Genomic DNA, 19,713 nt, shown 5'->3' with positions numbered 1-19,713 from the left:
TCTTTTTCTTCTTCTTCTTCCTTTCAATTTCTTTTAATAGCAACATTATACCAAGAAAAAGCTGCACCTCTGCACAACTCAAATTCGATTTTGGCGAATTATTCAATCCTCCGCGGAGCTTTTTGGGTGGATCTTTTTTTTTTCCCAGACTGCTTTTTATTCATAGGATTTGAGCCCTTCTAGTCTGATTCCGTTTCTCCTTATTTTGTCAAGTGTCGCTGCAGCCCAGCAGCCAGCAGCAGCCAGCAGCGAGAGTGTTATTGTTTTTCGCGCTGCTTTTATCGTTCCGGGTTTATATACCGCCGGATATGTATTTGTTTCTTTACCCTTTTCTCTCTCTGCGTTTTCACGATCCATTCCGGGAGAAGACGAAAACCGTCGCATCCCATAGAGATAATTCCGGAAACAGCCGGGCAAATAAAAAATAAAAGTATAAGTTGGGCTGCTGCTGCTGCTGCTGCTGCGCTCCTTGAAGAAAAAGAGTTTCACGGGCATTTTACGACGGGCTCCTTTTTATTCTCAAGTCTTATACAAATAAAATTTATCGAGAAGAGACAGGCGAAAGCGTTGGCTCCTTTCACTCGGATATGTACAACAAAGGAGAGTAGTAGTAGTTGAGAAAATAAATGTCTCTCTGACTGGATTGTGAAAAAGAGAAAAGAGGCTTTACTTCCGACCGGAATTAGATGCAAGACCACGGACCAGAAGATTTTTGGTTATTTTACATTTCCGTTTTACCCACCAAGATGGACCTCTGCGTGCGTGTTCCAATAACCATGGAAACCATATAAAAAAGCCCCCAAGAATAACATTTTGTCGGCAAACGGGAAAATCAATCCGCAGGTTAAATCTATCTTCGACGACCTCTAGCGTCTGTCTGGAAATGGCCATTTCAATTGGGAGAGAAAACAAAAAGAAAGAACCTATGCTTCGACATTTAACACTTTGACGCATTGACGTAGAATGTCTTTTATGTATACAGTCCAGGAAGAAGACGTTAGTAGGGGAGTGACACGATTAGTCCCTCCTTAAACTCCATTTTTATTAACTGCTGATTGAATTCTTCCCTCTTCTTTTCTGTTGTGTGGACTCTCGACTGGTAAATCCATTTGAATTGTCCCCCTCTCTCGTAGAGCGGTGGCACGTGCCTCGCCTAAGAAATCAGCCGTCTTCTTGATGTTATTATTACAGCTGGGCCCTTTATAACACTAATGTGGCAGCAGTCAGCCGACGTCCAGTTTTCCTCTCTTTAAGCTTTTTTTTTCAAAGATTATGCCATAACACACAGAACAGGAAGAAAAGAAAAAAAAAATGGAAGGTGGAAGAAGTAGAGAGGGAGTTTAATGAAGCGAAGAACGTCAGTGACAGTCCAGACATCATCGGATGATCATTCATTGCCAACCGGCCGACTTTGCCCGTTCGTTTAATATACACAAGGATAGGCAACTCTCTTCTTTTTCATTTCTTTTCTGCTGGCTTGTGACTGGCACGTGGAACCCCTGAACAAAAGCGACGACGAGTACGACATTGCCCCCCTCTACTCCATAACCAACACCTTTTCTTCTTAGCTCAGTGGCGCGTCTCTCTTGACGCGCTCCTGATGGCGTCGCTGGCGTCGGCTTGCGTGACATAATGGAACCCCCCCCCCCCCCAGCCGGCCTTAGTCATCCCCCCCCCGTTTCCATCTCGTTATTCTGCAAAAACACCAGCCCTCCTCACTCTCTCCCTTACATTTCATACAATATTTGAAGGCACAGTATACTCGTCGTATACAATAAAAGCGGCCCATTAATATTCATCGTGCTCATTTGCTGTGTGTGTGTGTGCGGTGCAGACAACAAGGCGCGGTGCCCCAATATTGGATTTTTAATTATTTGTTTGTACCGCGGAAAATTCATTCGTCATCTATCGTTGGGCTAAAGCCAAAAAAGTTCAGATAATAATAAACCATCCGACTTTTCATGTCCATGATCCCACCGCAGCAGCTGAATGCGATCTGAATGAGATTAGATAAGTCGATTGAAAATAGAAAAAGTGGCAAACAACATTTCACCCGCGAAATGATAAACACAAACAAATTGGATTCAAAAGAATCTTCCAATGAAAAGAAGCGCTGGGGGGAAACTAACTAGATGATGGAATACATTCTCCTGAAAAAAATAATCTCTTCCAAGTTAAAACTGGCTGAGGATGGGTTTCTCGTTGTCAACTTTTTTTACCCCAGGTCTTTGAATCCAATGACGTTATTCCCGTTCAGTTGCGTAAACATTCAAGTTCATTCAACCAAACACCACACTTTTGCGTCTAATGGTACCTTATGCCCTAGCACTTCTTGGCTTTACACGCCGGTAAACAACAATGTCCAAATAAGGTTGTTTTGTTTTCTTCTTCTCCGGAAGAGAAAAAAGGGCCTATTCCGTCATCAAATGAATAACAACTTGGATACACTAACAACCCACATACGGGCAAAACTGCGTTAGTAAATAAGATTTGATTCTCTCTTCTCCGTCTTGATGTATTCCTCGAGCTGCAATCTGCATGTCAGCGCCTTTTATTACAAAACTTTGCGCTAGGAGAGTGGATATATGTGGGTTGCTGCTGCTGCTGCCGCACCCGGTCCATTATCAAAAACGACAGGCGAGTGACATTGATCAATGGCGACGTCAGCAGTTTCTCTCTCTCTAGCTCTCCCCCTCGTCCCCGCGTTACAGTGAAAGAAATTCCCCTCAAACTTGAGAAGGTGATATGATGATGACGCTATTACCCGCTTCGTAAATATTTTTACTATTATTTATACAGCAGTTACTATTTGTATTTATTTCGACAAAAAAAAAGATTTCGAAAAAGTAGAAGAAAAAGGGGGAAAAGATTGGCGCTGTGCCAGCACGTCCAACGGGGGTACCTCCTCCTATGTTTTTAATGCGACGCGTACGATGGAGTCTAACGGACGCCCGGGAATATACCGTCCGTGTGGGAGGAGGACTAGTAGATCGTTGCGTTCGTGAGTTGGAGGAGGGGGGAGAGAACAAGAGAGAGCTTTCAAGAAGACAACAACACCACCACTCGAGCACTTCTGACTGTATACGATCAAAAAAGAAGAAGAAGAAGAAGAAGAAACGGAGGAGAAAGGGACAGTCGACATTTTCTTGTCGACACTTTCCATATAGCGCTTCTTCTTCTTCTCGCCCCTTTTCCCGCCGGCTTCGCTACATATACACAGGGCTCGACACTTACATTTATAACAGCATTCGACTCGGAAAGAATCGCGAGCACCACTTTTCTTTTATTTTGAGAGTAAAAATAAAAAGGGGGAAATCGATCGATCCGGCCTACTGATCATCGATTATTCAGCCGACATCAACTTCCATTCAGATTATTCTGGTGTAGTCTTAGTCTTTTAAAAATAGTAATATCTTGATGTAATAATAGATCCTGGCAAGAGCCGAGAACAAAGGAACGACTCTCAGTACAGAATGGAATATATACTACATCAAAAAAAGAAGAAGTGTGTAGTATAGAGACGTAATGCCAGTACTATAGTAGAGTTGTTGACTGTGATGACTTTCTTTTGTTGCTCGGGGCTGCACCAACAATTCCCATTCATCAAAGATATGATTGGCAACCAAAGCTCCACCCACTTTTGCTAGATCCTCTGTGGCGCCTTTCATTCCTGATGGCCCAAGAAGAAGAAGCAGATAATAATAACCAGACACTACCACCACTGAACTGCTGCCACTGTTCCTCTTCTTCTTCTTCTTTTAATCACATCCAGAAAAGAAAAGGGGTACAGCCCGCACACACATATGTGCGTGCTCGTGGCGTCAATGCAATATGATAGAATGAACCCAAAAGATAAACATCAGCCGCTCTGTATGGATATATAGGCGACTATACGCTGCTTCATCATCTTCCACTAGCTCATTATAAGAGAACTGACGGCCGCCCTTAACAGGGTAACCTTCTCTCTGCAACGCACTGATTGAATGCTGTGTGCGGTTTATGATGCTCTATCGAACGGAGGGGGGAAAAAGTTGGCGCAAAACTATCCCAACATTGATAAATCTTTCAACGTGTAAAAACTTTTCTCGGTCAGAAAGGAAAAAGTCACAGACTTGTTTATTCCTGGTCCGAGGGATTTCAATTTTCTTTGTCATCAAAGTTGAGTCCGTCTGCGCTGCTCTAGTGCTGGTGGAACGCAACATGAAATCGACGACTGGAAATAAATTTATTATTGAGTTTGTCCATCTATATATATATCCGTGTTGTAGGATGGCTTTCTTTCCTTTCTACGTTGTATTTTAATGTTGAAACAGGGTCCGCAGTTCCATGGCAAATCGAGTTGGTTTCAGCCCGTGCGCCTCAGACTCTTCTTATACATTCAATTTCGACGTCCTCTTGTGATGCCTCCACATCTCTGTATTATATTATGGAATGGAACTTGGGTGGATTCGAAATTTCCAGCACGGCTATCTGTCTCAATACTAGACGTTCCATACACACACACACACATCCGAGTCGGCGTAGGCAGATATGCCGAATGGGCGCCTTTTCCGAGACCCACGTCTCTCCTATACAAACTTGATCGATTCAAATAGATTCAGTGCTGACAAGAGTGGAACACCAGCCCCCCTCTCCTCATCCAGTCGCCTTTCTATTCCTTCCAAACACTCAAACTGGATGGACGTACGAGTCGTCGTACAATGCACACAAATCAAGCGAATAGAGAGAGAGAGACGAATGGATACACATATTATACGAGTGTATGGCTCGTACACGTCTATACTATACGTGAATACCAAATTTTGGCCTGCAGGATACAATTGAAAAGGAGCCGACGAAATTCAATTGACAACAAGAAGAAGATTCCCAAAAAGTTGTATAACGAGGAGGACACGACAACACGACGCCTACACACAACTTGCTTACATTTCTTTATTTTGCATGTCCAATAGAAACTGATGGCTCGGCAGTTGTCGGCGGGAAGAAGAGAAAAAGAAGAAGAAAAAAAAACGGGAGCGGAACGACGGATGTACCTTAAACTATAAATCGATCACACAATTCGCATTTCATTATTTTGAAAGTCACTTTGGTATAAAGCCGACTTTCCCTGGGCTATACACTGTGTTTGGGATGCTGTTGAAACCTGGGCAGAACGGAGGGAAGAAAAAAACATCCATCCATCCATCCATCCCCCCTCCTGTACAGCCCTTTCTCACGAGGAAGCCGCCAAACGGCTGATTGCATTCGATTCAGCACAGCCTCTTCTTTCCCCCCTCTTCTTATTCCAACTAGGGTCCTCTAGTCCAGCATGCACCATTGTCGGGTCCATGAAGCCGACGTGACGAGATTAAGGGAAATGTGTCGCGTCTTCTCTGACCAACGAAGAAGACGCAATTTCAATGGTGATCACGTCTTTCAGTCCCGACGACGCTCCTACTTCTTTTTTTCTTCCCTCCCTTTTTTTTTAAACGAGTCGATTGATCGTCCAGTTTTATAAAAAACTGCAAGGACTTTATCATCATCATCTTTGTGGAATCACTACAAGATAATAGCGAATCTGGGAAAGAGCTTCATCACGAATAATTAACCAAAATCGTCTCCATTTAGAAGGATTCTTTCTCTTTGGCGGGATCGATTGATTTTCGCGCCCGTCCAGACACACAACTCCCCCTCTTTCCTGTGAAAAAAATATATCCCCCCCCCCCCACACACACACACAGACGAACGGCACACACGAAAAAGTTAATCAAGTTCTTCTCTCCTTAATTGGTGGACGACTGTGAGAGGGGAGAGAGACAAATAGGCCCCAACGCGACCCCAGATCAACTAGACCTTTTCAACCAATCTGGTATGAAGAATATTATTAGGGAGTAGGTTGAAAACTAAAAGAGACTCTTGAAAAATCATTGAAAAGAAAAAACATTTTAGGGTCCCAAAGTCCCACAGACAACAAGCCATTAAAATTTGATCAAGAAAATTGAAATTCCATTTAATCAAAAGTGATTTTTCTTTCTTCGGGAATATAAATTGATAGGGTGTACAATCAAGGTAACAAAGTTGGCGCACGCAAAGAGTCTTGGCTCTAGGCTACTATTTTAAAAGGGTTGAACATCAATGTTTCTTTTTTTTTCTTCTCCTTTATTTAATCCTATTTGTCTCGCGTGTGTTACCAAGTTAAGCTAATCATTCCCCTTTTCGTCTTCAGTTCTTCTTCTAAGACCATGAAGAAGATACAAGAGACCTATGGGGACTTAACACCTTTGCGAAGAAAAAGCATTTGAAGCCCCATACGAGGGGCTATTAAAACAGTTTTTCTTGGCCGACTACTAAAAGGAGGGACGAAGAAGAGCCTTAGACAATACACACAAACAATTTTCGAGAGAAAAAAAGTCTCTTTTTGAATTCCACGTCTCAACACATTTTTTTTCTAATCAAATCAAAACCAGACAGGTGTAAGAAACGAGCGTTCACTCAAAGTTAACATACACACCGACAACAACTAAAACCTTTTTCCTTGCGTTTCTCCTTTGTGTTGAAATATTTTCATTCTCAAACTTTCGCCGCTTATTTTTTTATCTCGTAAAAATAAAAATTTACTTTGACGTGCCGAAAAGGAGCCGAAAAAGAAACACACAAGAGGAGAGATGCAGTAAATAATAAAAAAATCTTATCCGGGATTATAAATACCATTAAATAAATTAAAAAAAAAAGGGCCACAGCAGCTACTGCGACGGAACACCCAGCAGGTACAAACAAAAAAGTAGATAAAATATTTTTGGAAAAAAACAGAAATATTTTCGCAGAAAAATAATTTCGGGAAATTTGAACGTTGACAAAGAAATAGGAAAACAATAAATATTTCCCGACAAGAGAAAATTTTAATTTGTTTGAGCGTCGAGTGGTGATGGTGGTGGGGGGTCGGAGGAAGGAACCCACAGACGTGCTCATTTGATATTATGATATACCCCCCCCCACTCCATATATATACACTCTGCTCCTCCATCATAGCCCCTCGTTCATTATAATACCGGAACCGACGACCGCATGACTAATTGTCAGTCGGGAGGTGGGGGCCATATGATGGAACGACACACAGTTCAAGCAACAAGAAGAGAGGGAAAAAGATTTCACGTCGTCGTGTGTGCAATATGGCAGGCATTAATGAGTTGGTTCACGAAAAAAGGGAAATGCCATCTCCTTTTTTCTTCTTCTTCTTTGACTTCGTGAAAATTTGATTATATAACATTTCCACCGCCTTTCAGCGCACTGGAAAAGAGCGGATGCAGAAATTTCGTGGTTGTATCTTTTTTTTCTTCTTCTTCCCCTTTCATTCGTAGTAGAGGGTTTGTCCGGTATGTACTATTTGTACATATTTTTATGTGTGTCTCCTTTATTCACGAGGACACATCGCCGGAGCGAAGCAAGTGACGTGTAAAATCAAATTGCACGGGACTGACTACTACTAGCCGAGTCAACTCTATGTGGTACCCAAGGCAAATGGCGCACACACGGGGTTTTTTGGGGGGAAAGAAAACATAAGAAGAGAGAGAACCTGTGTGACAGGCGGGCCATCGTTCGTTCTTTTTTATCGATTCCGCTTGACTTCTTTTCTTTTCTTTTTCTACTTATATTCCTCCAATCTGTCGCGCACTCATCCTGTCCTTTCGAATCGACTTCTACTTGGTTAAATATTCCGCCGTGTGTTGCCTGTCCCGAACGGTCCCGATGGGAGAAGACCCATAGTAACCGCCCCAAAACAGACAGGGCAGCTGCAAGACATAGTACAGAGCCGCCGACTACAACAACCGTCATCTGCACTAGAATATATACCTGCGTGGTCTCCACGTAACAGCATCCCCCTTTTTTTGTTTTGTTTACCGCACGAAAAAATGTAAATAAACAAAAGAGATTACACGTACAGTTGTTTTTCAATTCCTCTGTGCCACTATAGTCTAGTTATTATTTATTCTATCGTGCGGAGCAACGACACCTGGCGGAGCTAAGCAAACGATTTCTTTCCCCCCCCCTCCCCAGTGAAGGGGGTGGGCAGAAGATGAGAAAAGAGGTGGAATTAAGGGAAGAGCTTTCTCTACTCTACGAGATCGATTCTGTCATCAGCCGAGCTAATAGGAATGTGTTTAGATGGACGATCCTTTCGGTGGTGGTGGAGAAATCGTCCTCCTTCTCTCTCTAGCCCACGACGATGATGATGATGATGGAATCAACGGATCAACCTAGCGATCCTTCCTCGCGTTTCTTTTCTTTCTATATAAATATATCTGCTCCTCCTGTTGTACACATTCGACTGACTCTCTCCGGGGATATGAGAGAAAGAGAATAGGTTCTAGCTCTCCCTCATCCGCAAATGTTCTCCGCCATGAACGTCGACTGGTAATTAGACATCGATCCGAGAGAGATGCGACTGAATCCTATGATGATGATGATGACAACGTCTGACGAGGAAAGATGTCTTTTTTTCTTCCCCCTTTTTTCCCTGAAAACGTTGCCTCTGTGGTGGGAGGACTTATCGAGTGTGTGTGTGTGGCAACCGATGGGAATACAACGACTGTCTGTCTCTCACTGTCTCAATCGATTATTCATCATCAACATGAGCGGGAATTGAACAGGGGATGGCGCAGAGAGAAAGGATCACATTCAAGAGATGATGATGATGATCCCCAAATTTTATTCTTTGACACGATCCAACCCCCGCTTCATACAAAAAGAGTAGTGGGGGGGTGTACTACGGTATACGCTTGTGTCTATTTTAATTGATATTTCCGGAATGAGTGAATTCATTTTTTGTTTCGGGAAAAAAGGGAGTGTGCAACAAACTTCTGGCTGTCGGTTAGATTTTTAATGAGCATCGCCACTCTCTGAATACGAGACTTTTAAAGGGGGATATCAATATTCAAATAAGGAAAAAATCAAGTGGAAAAGATGAAAGAAAAATAGGAAATGAACTGCGCACGTAGATAAGTCAAAAGTAGCGGGAAAATCAAGTTGAACAAACAGTACAAAAAAAGAGGGAACCCTGCATCTCTGCAACAGGATCTTGCCTTTTCAATGTACCGAAAAAACCCTGGATCCCCCGGACGCGCGCTCTTCCCAATGTTTTATTTATTTGTTTCTCGACATCCAACCTACTAGACTATCGTGTATATAAGAGATGGCTCGTCTCCTTTCCAACCCAGCTGGAACATGCATTCCTTTCTATTTTCCCTTTCTTTTTCGTCTTTTTCGTCTTGTTTCCGCTGCAGCTGCGGCCGACGATCGCTCCTGATGTTGTTTTTTTTTTTTTTCGTTTCGGGACAGGAATCCCGCAGCAGGAGACGCCCACCGCGGCCCGGCTATACCTGACGTCATAACTTTTCAGTGCGAGAGGAGGTTCGGTGTCATTGAAGGAGCTCAAATGAAGCCCCCGTGTAACAAAATAGAAAAAAAAGGGAAAAGTTTGTTTCGGTGTCGTGCGATACGACGGGCATATAGAGGGCGGATGTCAAAACAAGAATCCAACTTTGGCTTAACTTTCTACCTCCGTAATAACAACAAAAAGAAAAAGAGGAAAACATTTTCAAAAAAGACATTTCTGATTAGTCGCTTCCGAAAATCTTGGCCCAGCTTCAAATCGAATTGCGATGCTGACTCGCTTATTACAATCAATTCGAATGTTTTTCAATGGGAAGATAAATCAAGTCATTTGTGACATAATCAGGTCATAACAATTCCTCCCATGAGCATCCGTTACGACCGAAATTTTTCGCTGTTTTGATGGTTGAAAACGGAGGAAACGGGGCGATAACCGGGAATCGAGATAAATGTCAACAGAGAATCTAGCACAGCGTCGGCTATACATAATATCAATAACGTTCTGTATAATAAACACATCGATGGCTACTGTGGTGCATGTGATACAGTTAATATTAGACAGAGAGGGAAGGAGCCCCCCCCACACGGTCAAGAGGTCAACAGTCCGGACGGATGACTCGGGCCAATGAAATCAAAAGGAACAGCTGCTCTGTTCGTGTTGCTGCTGCTATCAGCGATAAACTCTCGGCCGGCCAGTCACCACCTCCTCCTCACAGCAGGCCCCTCTGGCAACAGCAGCCAAACTTGTGGCATATTCCAAATAGCTCGAGCAAGGATCGACTTAATCAACGTCTCATTTCACGGATCGCATCCGTCCTCGCACTGATTAAAACTCTTCATTTTTTCTCCCCCCCCCTCCTTTTTTACACGCGCAAAAAAACCGGATGACGAGCGAGCCTGGAATTCCATCGACTATACAACAACTTACCAAGACATCATCCCATCCGTCGTCGCTGGCCGACGTGACGACCCACAACTTTTGGGTTGTTTTTTCTCGAGGACTGTCAATTGTTTTTATCTTCACTTATTTGTTGGCTGTCCCTTTTCCAAACAATCAAATCACTCAAATTCAAACGGGAAGAAGAAGAATGACACGTCCGGTGATGATATTAGTTGGCAAACAACTCCTCGCTGCTGGTCTACACGAAATGACGGCGTGAGTCCCGCACGATAAACACACAAAATAACTTTTATTTTTCCACCCGTTGTCCGATGTCTTCACTGTCTAGCAAACACACACAAAGTAACAAGAATAAAGTGATTTTTGACGGCTTCTCGACTCGTTCCCCCCTTTTTTTTCTACCAAACACACCTGATGACAGCCGCGAGGATGGCAAACGGCACAGTACAAGAAAAGGAAGCAAGAAGAAGAGGAAAAAACCCTTCAAAGTGCGAACGCGGGAGCGCGCTAGTGTCGACTCTGACAGAGGCTAAAGCCGACTGAACCCTCGTTCTGGCCCTTGGGCTGATTTTCAATAGAAGGAGGAACCTCTCTCGCAAGGCGAAGCGCCGAAAAGAAGCTCCCAAGACTCGTATGTGTTCCTCACTCTTACACACATAGTAGTCATAGTAGTAAAAGTATATAGTGTCTGTGTGTGTACCTCACACACACACACACACATCGGATCTTTTTTCCATGTTTGAAAAAGGAAAAATCGAAACCCTTTCGCAGCTTTTCAAAGGTCGTCCGTCTGTTACAGGGGAGCCACTCAAACCCAATTCACACACAAGTAAAACCCGCGGAATCTTCAAAAAAAAAAAAAAAGATGACAGATTGAACGGTCGCGCTTGATCGCGTACGCAATTTCCTTTAACTACCCCCATACACATCTAGCGTGTACGCCAAAGCTCGTTTTCTCAAAGCCACCGTCTTGTGCGTAATACAATCCCGTCGACGATATTTACGAAAAGTCGAGTGATAAAGAATCACCAGGCTCAGATTTCGCGTTGAATACAACAAGCCAAGTTTTTTCCCCAAATCAAATCCAAGTTGCTGATGATACATCAGGTGATGATGTCATCAGCTTTCACTCGTGACATTCATTTCTAGAGACTCTGGCGGCGCAGAAGGAAAACGGGTATAAATCCTGGATTTATACACCGGGGGCGGTACGCAAAAAGAACGTCTAGTAAATCAGTCTGAGCGGAGAGGAGGGAGTTGATGTGGGGGGGCGTCTCGTCTGGTGTAAGAAGAAGAAGGGAAAAAAAGCGACGGAAATTGCGAATTAGAGTGAGGAGTAGCAGGCTTCCAGTGGGGGGAAGGAACGCGTGATTGGGTCGACGGCGCCGCTTTTTTTTTTATATCCTGTTGAAAACACGCGTCTTGTTCGTCTTCTTCACCCGTTTTGTTATTGTTTCCCTTTCGCTAACATATACACCGACTCGGCGCGTCAGCCGGATATATAATAGATCCCTTCGCTATACTTTTGGCTCCCTCCGTATTATAAGCAACAACGCCCTGCGTGTGAGAACAAGAGAGAAGGAAAATTTCTTACTGGTGTTTTTAAAACTTTCGAAACAATTTCAGCGAACAAATTCAATCGATAATCGATTAGAGTTCTTCTTCCCCCCCCCCCTTTTTTTCGGTCGTCGATGGAGAATTGCATCAAAAGTGTCTGCAATGAAGGAGACCCCCCACAAAAAACAAAAGAATCGACGCGCTTCATCTCCTTTCAATCAGAAAGGCTATATCGAATGATGGCGGGGTCGTGGTCCTCAATCTTGTGTATCTATTCGACGACGGATCGATTCTCACCAAACAACAACAACCCCCCCCCCCCCCATCCATTCCTAATATTAAAAGGCGTTGTAGCTCCAAGGCCTCCCTGTGATGATTGGTCGGCGGAAATTGGCCTTGTTTGCGTCCAGCAACATAATATCAAAGCATGGATCCTTTTTGACTATACATAGCGATTCAACAGTCTCGATTCAACAGCTTCGAGAAAAGGGGGACTGTATAAGCTTTCCACAAAATAGGTTGCGTAAGGATTTGGACCCTACGATCCCCCCACTGGGCAAAAATCGAATTCAAGGCGGCCAGTTGACTCGACAAAAACATTTCAACTAGATGGGAAAAGGTTTTACTTTTTTTTCTGTGTGTGTGATCCTTCCCAAAAGATTAGTCGAATAGAGAGAGATACAAACGTGATTTATACACACACACGCATGGAATTGTGTGCACAGTATTGTGTTCGCGAAGCTTTTTATATTTTTTTTATCTTTGGGCATGCTGCTGCTTTGTCATCTGTTTTCCGTCTTTTTCTTTCCCTCGGTCGACAAGTCGTCGACTTCTCTTTTCTTTCATCTTACAGAGTTACAGATCCATCCGATCCGGATTGGATACGTCCAATCGGAGAGGGGTGAGCAGGATTTTCCCTCCTACCCGCTGATAAAAAGAAGAAAACACAAGGAAAGAAGAAGGAAAATAGAAAAAAGAGGTTCAGAATGAGATATCGATCCGCACTCTTCTCCCTATAATACTAGAGAGACTATCGTGGGCTGGGTACCTTGATTCTCTGACTCTTCTTCATCACGACGCAATCTCAATTCATTTAGCCTCTACGCGATAGACAGAAATAGATATTCGTCGCATTCTTCTTTTTCTTCAGCCCCCCGAAGAAGAAGAATGAAGAAAAGACAAAAGGCTTGCTGGGCTGTTGTTGAAATGGCAGAGTCGTCGAGTATTTCTCCTTTATATTATAAGGAACCCGGAAACCTACGTGGTGCAAGAAAGAAGAATGCCTTCCCTCCTTATTAAGAATGCTCCTGATGCTGACATTCTCAGAAAAAATCTAATCATCCGACAACTTGTTCATTTGTTTCTTTCCCTCCCGGTTCAATGTCTCAGGACTCTCGACGTAAAATCGTGATAGTTTCCCGTATTAGCATATTCCCAGTCTATAAATGGTGAACGCAATCTTGTACACAAATCGCCGATACCACACACACACACACAACAGCTGTTGTTGGTCCCCGACTCCCGGATCGGTATTAAACAAATCGTCCCGTGCGGTCGATCAGGCCAACAGCAGCGGATTTCTTTCTCTTTCCGTCGGTATAATCTCGTTTGTTCTTATAGCTCCATCCTTTCCACCCTCCTCGCATCAAAATCTCGCTTCTTGATCCCCGGGATGTCGCCCGCCGTTGCCGGGATCAATGCGCAATCAATATCAACGACTCGGAATAAATCACGGCGGACCGCTTTTGTCAACCGCCCAGCATTCACCGCGGGCAGGTAACAATAATAGAAATGTCTACTCCTACCGAGATGATGATTCTGTCGTTACATCATCACGTTGTGTGGGGAGGGAGCAGACCAATATAATTTTTCTAGGTGGTTGGAGACATTCAAAGTTATCCAAGAAGCCCAACTGGGTGGAAAGGGAGGGGAGAACCCCACAGCGAAAGAAAAGCCATTCGCTTGTGTATGGCAACCAAAAATACAAAAGGGGTCGATATGTATCCTGCGAAGAGGAGGCTATAATGCCATCTATCGCATTATGTATACCCGGGTAGGGGGGGGGGGATGGAATAGAGTGGGAAGTAAACAAGTTGCTAACAAGAGCAGATGGTCAAGTCGTAGACACACACAAGAACGCGCAACAGCGACGCTAGTGGCCAGTATCGTTCGTTCATCGCTTGGATAGCATGAACCGCTGTTTCAAGTTTTATTTTTAAATTTAAAAAAGAAAGAAGAATGGAGGGGCCATCTTTTTGTGTCGATGATGAGGACCAGATAGTGAAAGCGGTTGATTGCTGCTGCCAGGTCTGCCGGAACTACCGCGCGCGGAGCGGAGTGGAGACTTGCCTGTTCTATTCCACCACCAAAAATCTAATTATGAAGTTGGCCAGGATTGAGAACATCGCCCAAGTCGCCCATTTGCATGGCTCCTGGATCTGATAGATACAACTGTGACGGACCCCAACTGTCCTGTCTGCCGTCGACAATCAACCGTTCTGCCTACAGTCACGAGACGAAAGCAAAAAAAGGAGCTAGGGGGAGTCTGTGTAAATGTAGAGAGAGTCGGTACAAGTCTCTCCTTGCAGAGTTCCAGATAGAATCGACGACCATCAGGACAAGAATACGAAACGATCCAATCCGGCCCTTGCCCTTCAAGTTTTGTCAAACTTGGCCATGATGTCCCTCTTATATGCCGAATATTTGCATGAATCATTTGAACGACGACGAACCCCCGGCTGAATACTGGGCCTTGTTCAAACAAACCATTGACGCGTCCAATATTGTAGTAAAACAGCGCAGGGAACAAGATAAAAGGTTATAGGAGGGGGGCCACAACAAACATAGGAGGAAAGAAGAACTCCCGACAGCTTCTCCGTCTGTTGGTTCGTCTGTTGATTCAGCCGATAGGCGTTGAGTCAACTTGGAGACCTGATCTCTCCCTGGTGTGTAACACGATTTGGATCAATCGCATTAGCCATCATCGGCAGGGGAGAAGAAAAAAAGGGAGCCCCGTTCAAAAATTCACTCCAATCAAACGGTTCGAGTTAACGTTAGAGTTTAGAAACATTCAAGTTGATGTGGCCTGGGGGGTGAGGGGTGGAATCATCCTCAGCCGTTTGTAATCAAACCGATAAATAACGATGACCATTCGTCGTCCGCAAGTGTAAAAGAGAGGGGAGGGATAGAAAATCCGCTCGGACTGTATTCCAAATGATAACATATGACATGTGAGAGGGGAGGAGGGATGAACTCTGTGCCTAGCTCTAAGCTCCCGGTCAGTGATGAATCCAATCACGGTCAACTTCAAATCTCTTTAGCTATATAAATATACAAGTATCACAGCACTGTCTATAGCGTACGTGTATATTTATATAGAGAGTTCCTATCATATTAAATTTGGCAACCATATTGATCGTACCTTTCGATCCAAGCAAAAAAAAACCAAAAAAAGTCCATCAAATCCCCAGAGGTTTTAATGTGTCACGTTACGTTGGCGGTTCGAGTTGTTTTTGCGATATATATATTTACTAGGTAGTACAGCAGCCCAGCAGACACTACCTACGATAAAGTACTTCCTACACAGAGAAAGACACTTTCAAAGTGTTAAATATATACACACATCAAAGTATAGGACTCCCACACACAAACGCAGGATGGAAAGAATAAAAAAGGATCCCAAACAATTTGTAAGTGCTTTCCGACGTTGAGGAATGGTTCGAGTCCATCAGAAATGAAAGGAGCATCAGGAAATGCGGGTTTCTCTCCCAGTTTTGCTTCTTTGCGGTTGGTTACATAAGAGCCATTGGTTTTGTGTGTGTACACAGTGAATAACGCTGGGTGAACAAACAAAACAAAAAAACCTGATTTCTTTGATTGTATTCGGTGGAAAGAATCAAACAAGATTTATATCTTTCGGGTAGAAAAAAGTCATTGGCAATCGATTTGAGGGCCGACTCTCATTTTGATGAAAGTCAATGTCTTTTGTGTGGGTAATGGAGTGGCAGGACTCGTTTCCACTTTTCCTTACTTCCAATTTTCCTGAGAAAATGGAAAAATATACAATATAGGGAGAAAAGAGTCAATAGGTTCAAATAGGCCCATCGAGTTGATGGAACTTGAGAGAGAGAGAGAGCGAGTCCATCAAGGTGGAAGGTTCCACGCTTCATGCAAAGAGAATATATCGATGCAGGTGAGAGAGAGGGGCAACGAGGAGCCTCTCTCACGCAACGACTCATCCCCCGGCAAACAGGCAATATAGATGCAAATGACAACCGAGTCTATATACTGCCGAGTGTTGTAGAGGGACCCTAGCTCTTCTATATAGCTCCTCATAAGGACCCGAAAGGCTCCCGAACACTACCGTAGATACTGTGTATATGTCTCTCAATTGATCCTCGTGACACGCTCTCCCCACCACGCCTGCGGGGGTATCCTTTCTATTCAGTAGGTAGGGAATATATTATATAATCGAGCGCCCATTGAGATTCTCCTTTCTCACCCAAAAAGTCCTTTATTTCATATCGATTGGCAGCCCTCCTCCCACTATCGCTATAAGCTCGAATACATCATCGGCAGTGTGTATAGTAGTAGCAGTAGTACTACAGTCTACCTAAGTACCCTTCCTTTCATCTCCGTCCAAATCATTTGGCCTCGAGTGGTGCAAAGCACAGAAGCGCTGCTGCATCTTCTCGGCGCTGGCCTGCTGTTTTGGCACTTTTTCTCGCCGATTCAGATCATTCCATTCAAAACTTCTTTTATTTTCCCTTTTTGAAGAAACGAAGGAAACATTTCGGCGAGGAATGGCGTGCAGGTCAGCACACCCGCCAACGTTTGATCCTCATCAAACGGTGTGAGGAAATGAGGGGCCAGCTGATATTAATCGCATTTTCAAGTAGATGTGATGGCGCTTCACTTTCCATTCTTTGACGAGAAGAAGAGCACAGACACACACACGCTTACTCCTTTTGATATTCACCAATCATTTGAATCTCTCACGGAATGAGGGCGACGACAGAGCAAAGCTTTCAGCTTTGTATAAACCAGCACTCCGCCGTGTCAGACAGATCACGACCGGAAAACCACGTCATCACTCTCTCTCTCTCTCTCTCTTTCTCCGCGTAGACGAGCGCATCCGCGTATAAATATATACAGTCGACTAAAAAATTATGAAGTACCCCAACAACAAGATTTTATGTCTTCCTCTTTACTGAACGTAATACGATTACTCGAATAAATACATCACAAAAAGTAATATCGAAATCATCAAGTCCCTTTTTTGTTGTTTCCCTTTTCTCTTTTTTCCTCCCTCTGGCAAACAAGAACGAAACACACACAGCAGTTGACATTTCCGGATCAGATCGTTCGTTTGGCTCTTTTGTGTACGTTACTGTTTTCCCCCCTCTTCTATTCTGTTTCCGTACATAACCGTTGATCACTCCGTGTTTACACGCAACCATTACCATAAACATGAAACGTTTGTGTGTCTGTCTGGTTCTCTCCCTACCGAAACACAATGCACGCCGCCCTTAATCGAATTAAGAGAAACAGGGAAAAAGAGAAGAAGAAACAGACGCCCAAAACAGCAGAGAGCGGAAGCCGAGCCGTTTGCCGCCGATGCCGCTGCTCAGCTTATACTGCTGGTGCAACAACTCCGATCATCCGGAGTCGTATAGTGATGAAATACCGTCCGCGAGACTCTGGCATCGTAAAAAAAGAGCTCTAGAGAGAAGACAGAGAGATTGAAAGAGAGAAAACCCCTTAAAAAAGAAGCCCGGGGTTCCAATCCAAAAGAGTCTGTAGGCCATAGAAAAATAGACGAATATAAACGAAAGATAATAATAAAGAGATGACTACATGAGGAAAGAGGAGGAGGAGGGAAAAGCCATAACCGGAATCGAATCCAATGGGGCGCATCTCTACTTTTGTCGTTGCCTTCATTCCTCCACCCCCACACAGTCTTCCGGGATTTTTTTTCTTTTTTTCTTTTTCTTCCGGCTTTGTCTGTTTCCCATCTACAGTCCCCTTTTTCTCTGACCCATTGTGCGTATGTCTTTATATTCCCAGCCACCTATCGGCCATCGCTTCAAAAATTTCGGCCGCTCACTTTCACAATAAAAAAAGGGGGAAAAATAATAATAAAGATGACGGAATGCGGCTACCACCACCACTCTCTCTCCTCTTAGATCTTTTCATTCCGCCTGAAATGAAATGATCGATACGTATGATGACGATCACTTGAAAGCCGTCGAAAAGAGAGCACAGAGAGTGGATTTTCAATAGGGGTTTGACATCTTGCTGCTGTTACTTATTCCTCTATTGCTGTCCCCCCCTCTTCCCCCCAACAGCCACCACCGGATGGATGGATGTGATGGATCCGTATAACTTAGTAATAACGCAATGTGACTCAGCCATCGGGGACCGATCAGAACACAAAACCTTTTGCAAGCCTCAAAACAACCCTCTCTGTACAACCCCCCTTCTTACTAGTATATCTACCAGCCATTATTGCGCCGACTGCGATCATTCAAAATGATTGAATGGTTCAATGGGCCGAGCAGCAAATTGCATCCTGCGTCGCCCTCCACGGTAGCCCCCGTTTCATATCAAAATGAATACGTATTGTCAACAGAAAGATTCATCATAGATTCTGTACCGCAATTGGAAATGGCAGCACAATTGACATTGTTGAAAAGCCAATCGCTTGCGTGTGACAACAATGAAGTGGGGGGGGGGGGAATCCAATCGAGATATAGTTTAGTGATTCAATTGAATGCTTTCGAGACCGAGTTGGTTAAGTCAAAGTTGGGATCAATTTTAATTGGGAATCAGGTAACCCACATGAGCGAAAAAGTTTTCAGCAGTCGAGAAAATTGGATCGCTACAATAAGCCAAGATGAGGGTACGTCTGTCAAGAAAACGTGAGACAAGATCTTTCCCTCCGATTCGTTTCCCCAATTTTCGCTAGAAAATACACAAGGGTGAAGAAAATCTCAAAAAAAAAAACTAAGGGTAAAACATTCCCTTTGCAACTCACGTTCTCTGTCGTCATGACTCTTGAAAAATCTAGGCTGTCGAATCCATCATCGCCATGCTAACCTATTGCTTTTGACGGATCACCGTGAATACAGAGCGAAAAAGGAGACCCAGCAGAGAAGAGTCTATACGTACGGGTCTGAAAAAGGGAAGAAATGTACCCCCACGAATGATGGATGATCCAATCAATGCGCCGAGTGCTGCTGTTACAGGAAGTCTCTTACTCAGAGTCCCCCATCTCCCGACGGGTTCCACCGAAAGATATTCCCCTTCGCCTTTTATACACATTTCACGCCTAAAGAAACGACGGAGAGAACCAGAGGGAAAGCACAGGACCCGTATTAGATCACCTCCTCCTATATCCTGCACATGGAAAAATAGAACTCGCGAGTCTATATAGCCGAGTGCGGCGGGCAATCGCCAGGAAACCGGGGCTCTTTCTCAATCGTCCTTCCATTAACAGCTGGATCCATCTCGCAAGCACACACACTCTCTCCATTTCACTGAACCTGCGGTGTACTTTATACAGTGTCGGAGATGGGAACATTCCGCCAGAAACTGTACCGTAATAGTACCGAGAAGATCAACAATGTTCGTGTTTAGTCCTGGAGGCCTTTTAGAAAGGCACACAAAGATGTTAACCGTCTAAATCTGGAACACACACACACTTAAAAACTACCCTTTTCTTCCGTGCCAGTGATGGATAAACACGGCGTTCGTGGAATCTTCACATGTGGAAATGAAAAACTGACGTAAACTGATAAATGGTATTAACCAAGTGCAAACAAATTGATCGGGTCAAAAATTTTCAATCGGATTAACGATAAATTTCGGGATGAAAAAGTTAACAC

The 19,713-nt window shown here is 43.9% G+C and overlaps 2 protein-coding genes and 1 long non-coding RNA gene across 6 annotated transcripts in view; 2 read left to right on the top strand and 1 right to left on the bottom strand.

Moving 5' to 3' along the window:
* LOC124332025 (structural maintenance of chromosomes protein 2-like) overlaps window positions 1–19,713 on the top strand; it is a 324,380-nt gene that overhangs the window by 124,527 nt on the left and 180,140 nt on the right. The gene's annotated exons all lie outside the window — the stretch shown is intronic.
* The window catches only part of LOC124337859, a 639,313-nt gene that overhangs the window by 546,801 nt on the left and 72,799 nt on the right, over window positions 1–19,713 (top strand). The window lies entirely within an intron of this gene.
* LOC124330855 (teneurin-m-like) overlaps window positions 1–19,713 on the bottom strand; it is an 88,044-nt gene that overhangs the window by 66,676 nt on the left and 1,655 nt on the right. For 2 of the 4 annotated variants that reach the window (XM_046788751.1, XM_046788754.1), the window contains exon 1: window positions 10,298–10,794. The exons of the other annotated variants lie outside the window; for them this stretch is intronic. The gene's annotated coding sequence lies outside the window, so the exon portion shown is untranslated. Of the gene's footprint in view, window positions 1–10,297; window positions 10,795–19,713 lie in introns of those variants that run through there. 4 annotated transcript variants of the gene reach the window in all.

Source organism: Daphnia pulicaria, chromosome 1 (genome assembly GCF_021234035.1).
Source record: "Daphnia pulicaria isolate SC F1-1A chromosome 1, SC_F0-13Bv2, whole genome shotgun sequence".
NCBI lineage: Eukaryota > Metazoa > Arthropoda > Branchiopoda > Diplostraca > Daphniidae > Daphnia > Daphnia pulicaria.
The sequence above is the reverse complement of the archived record's forward strand: the minus strand, read 5'-3'. Positions and strand labels throughout refer to the sequence as shown.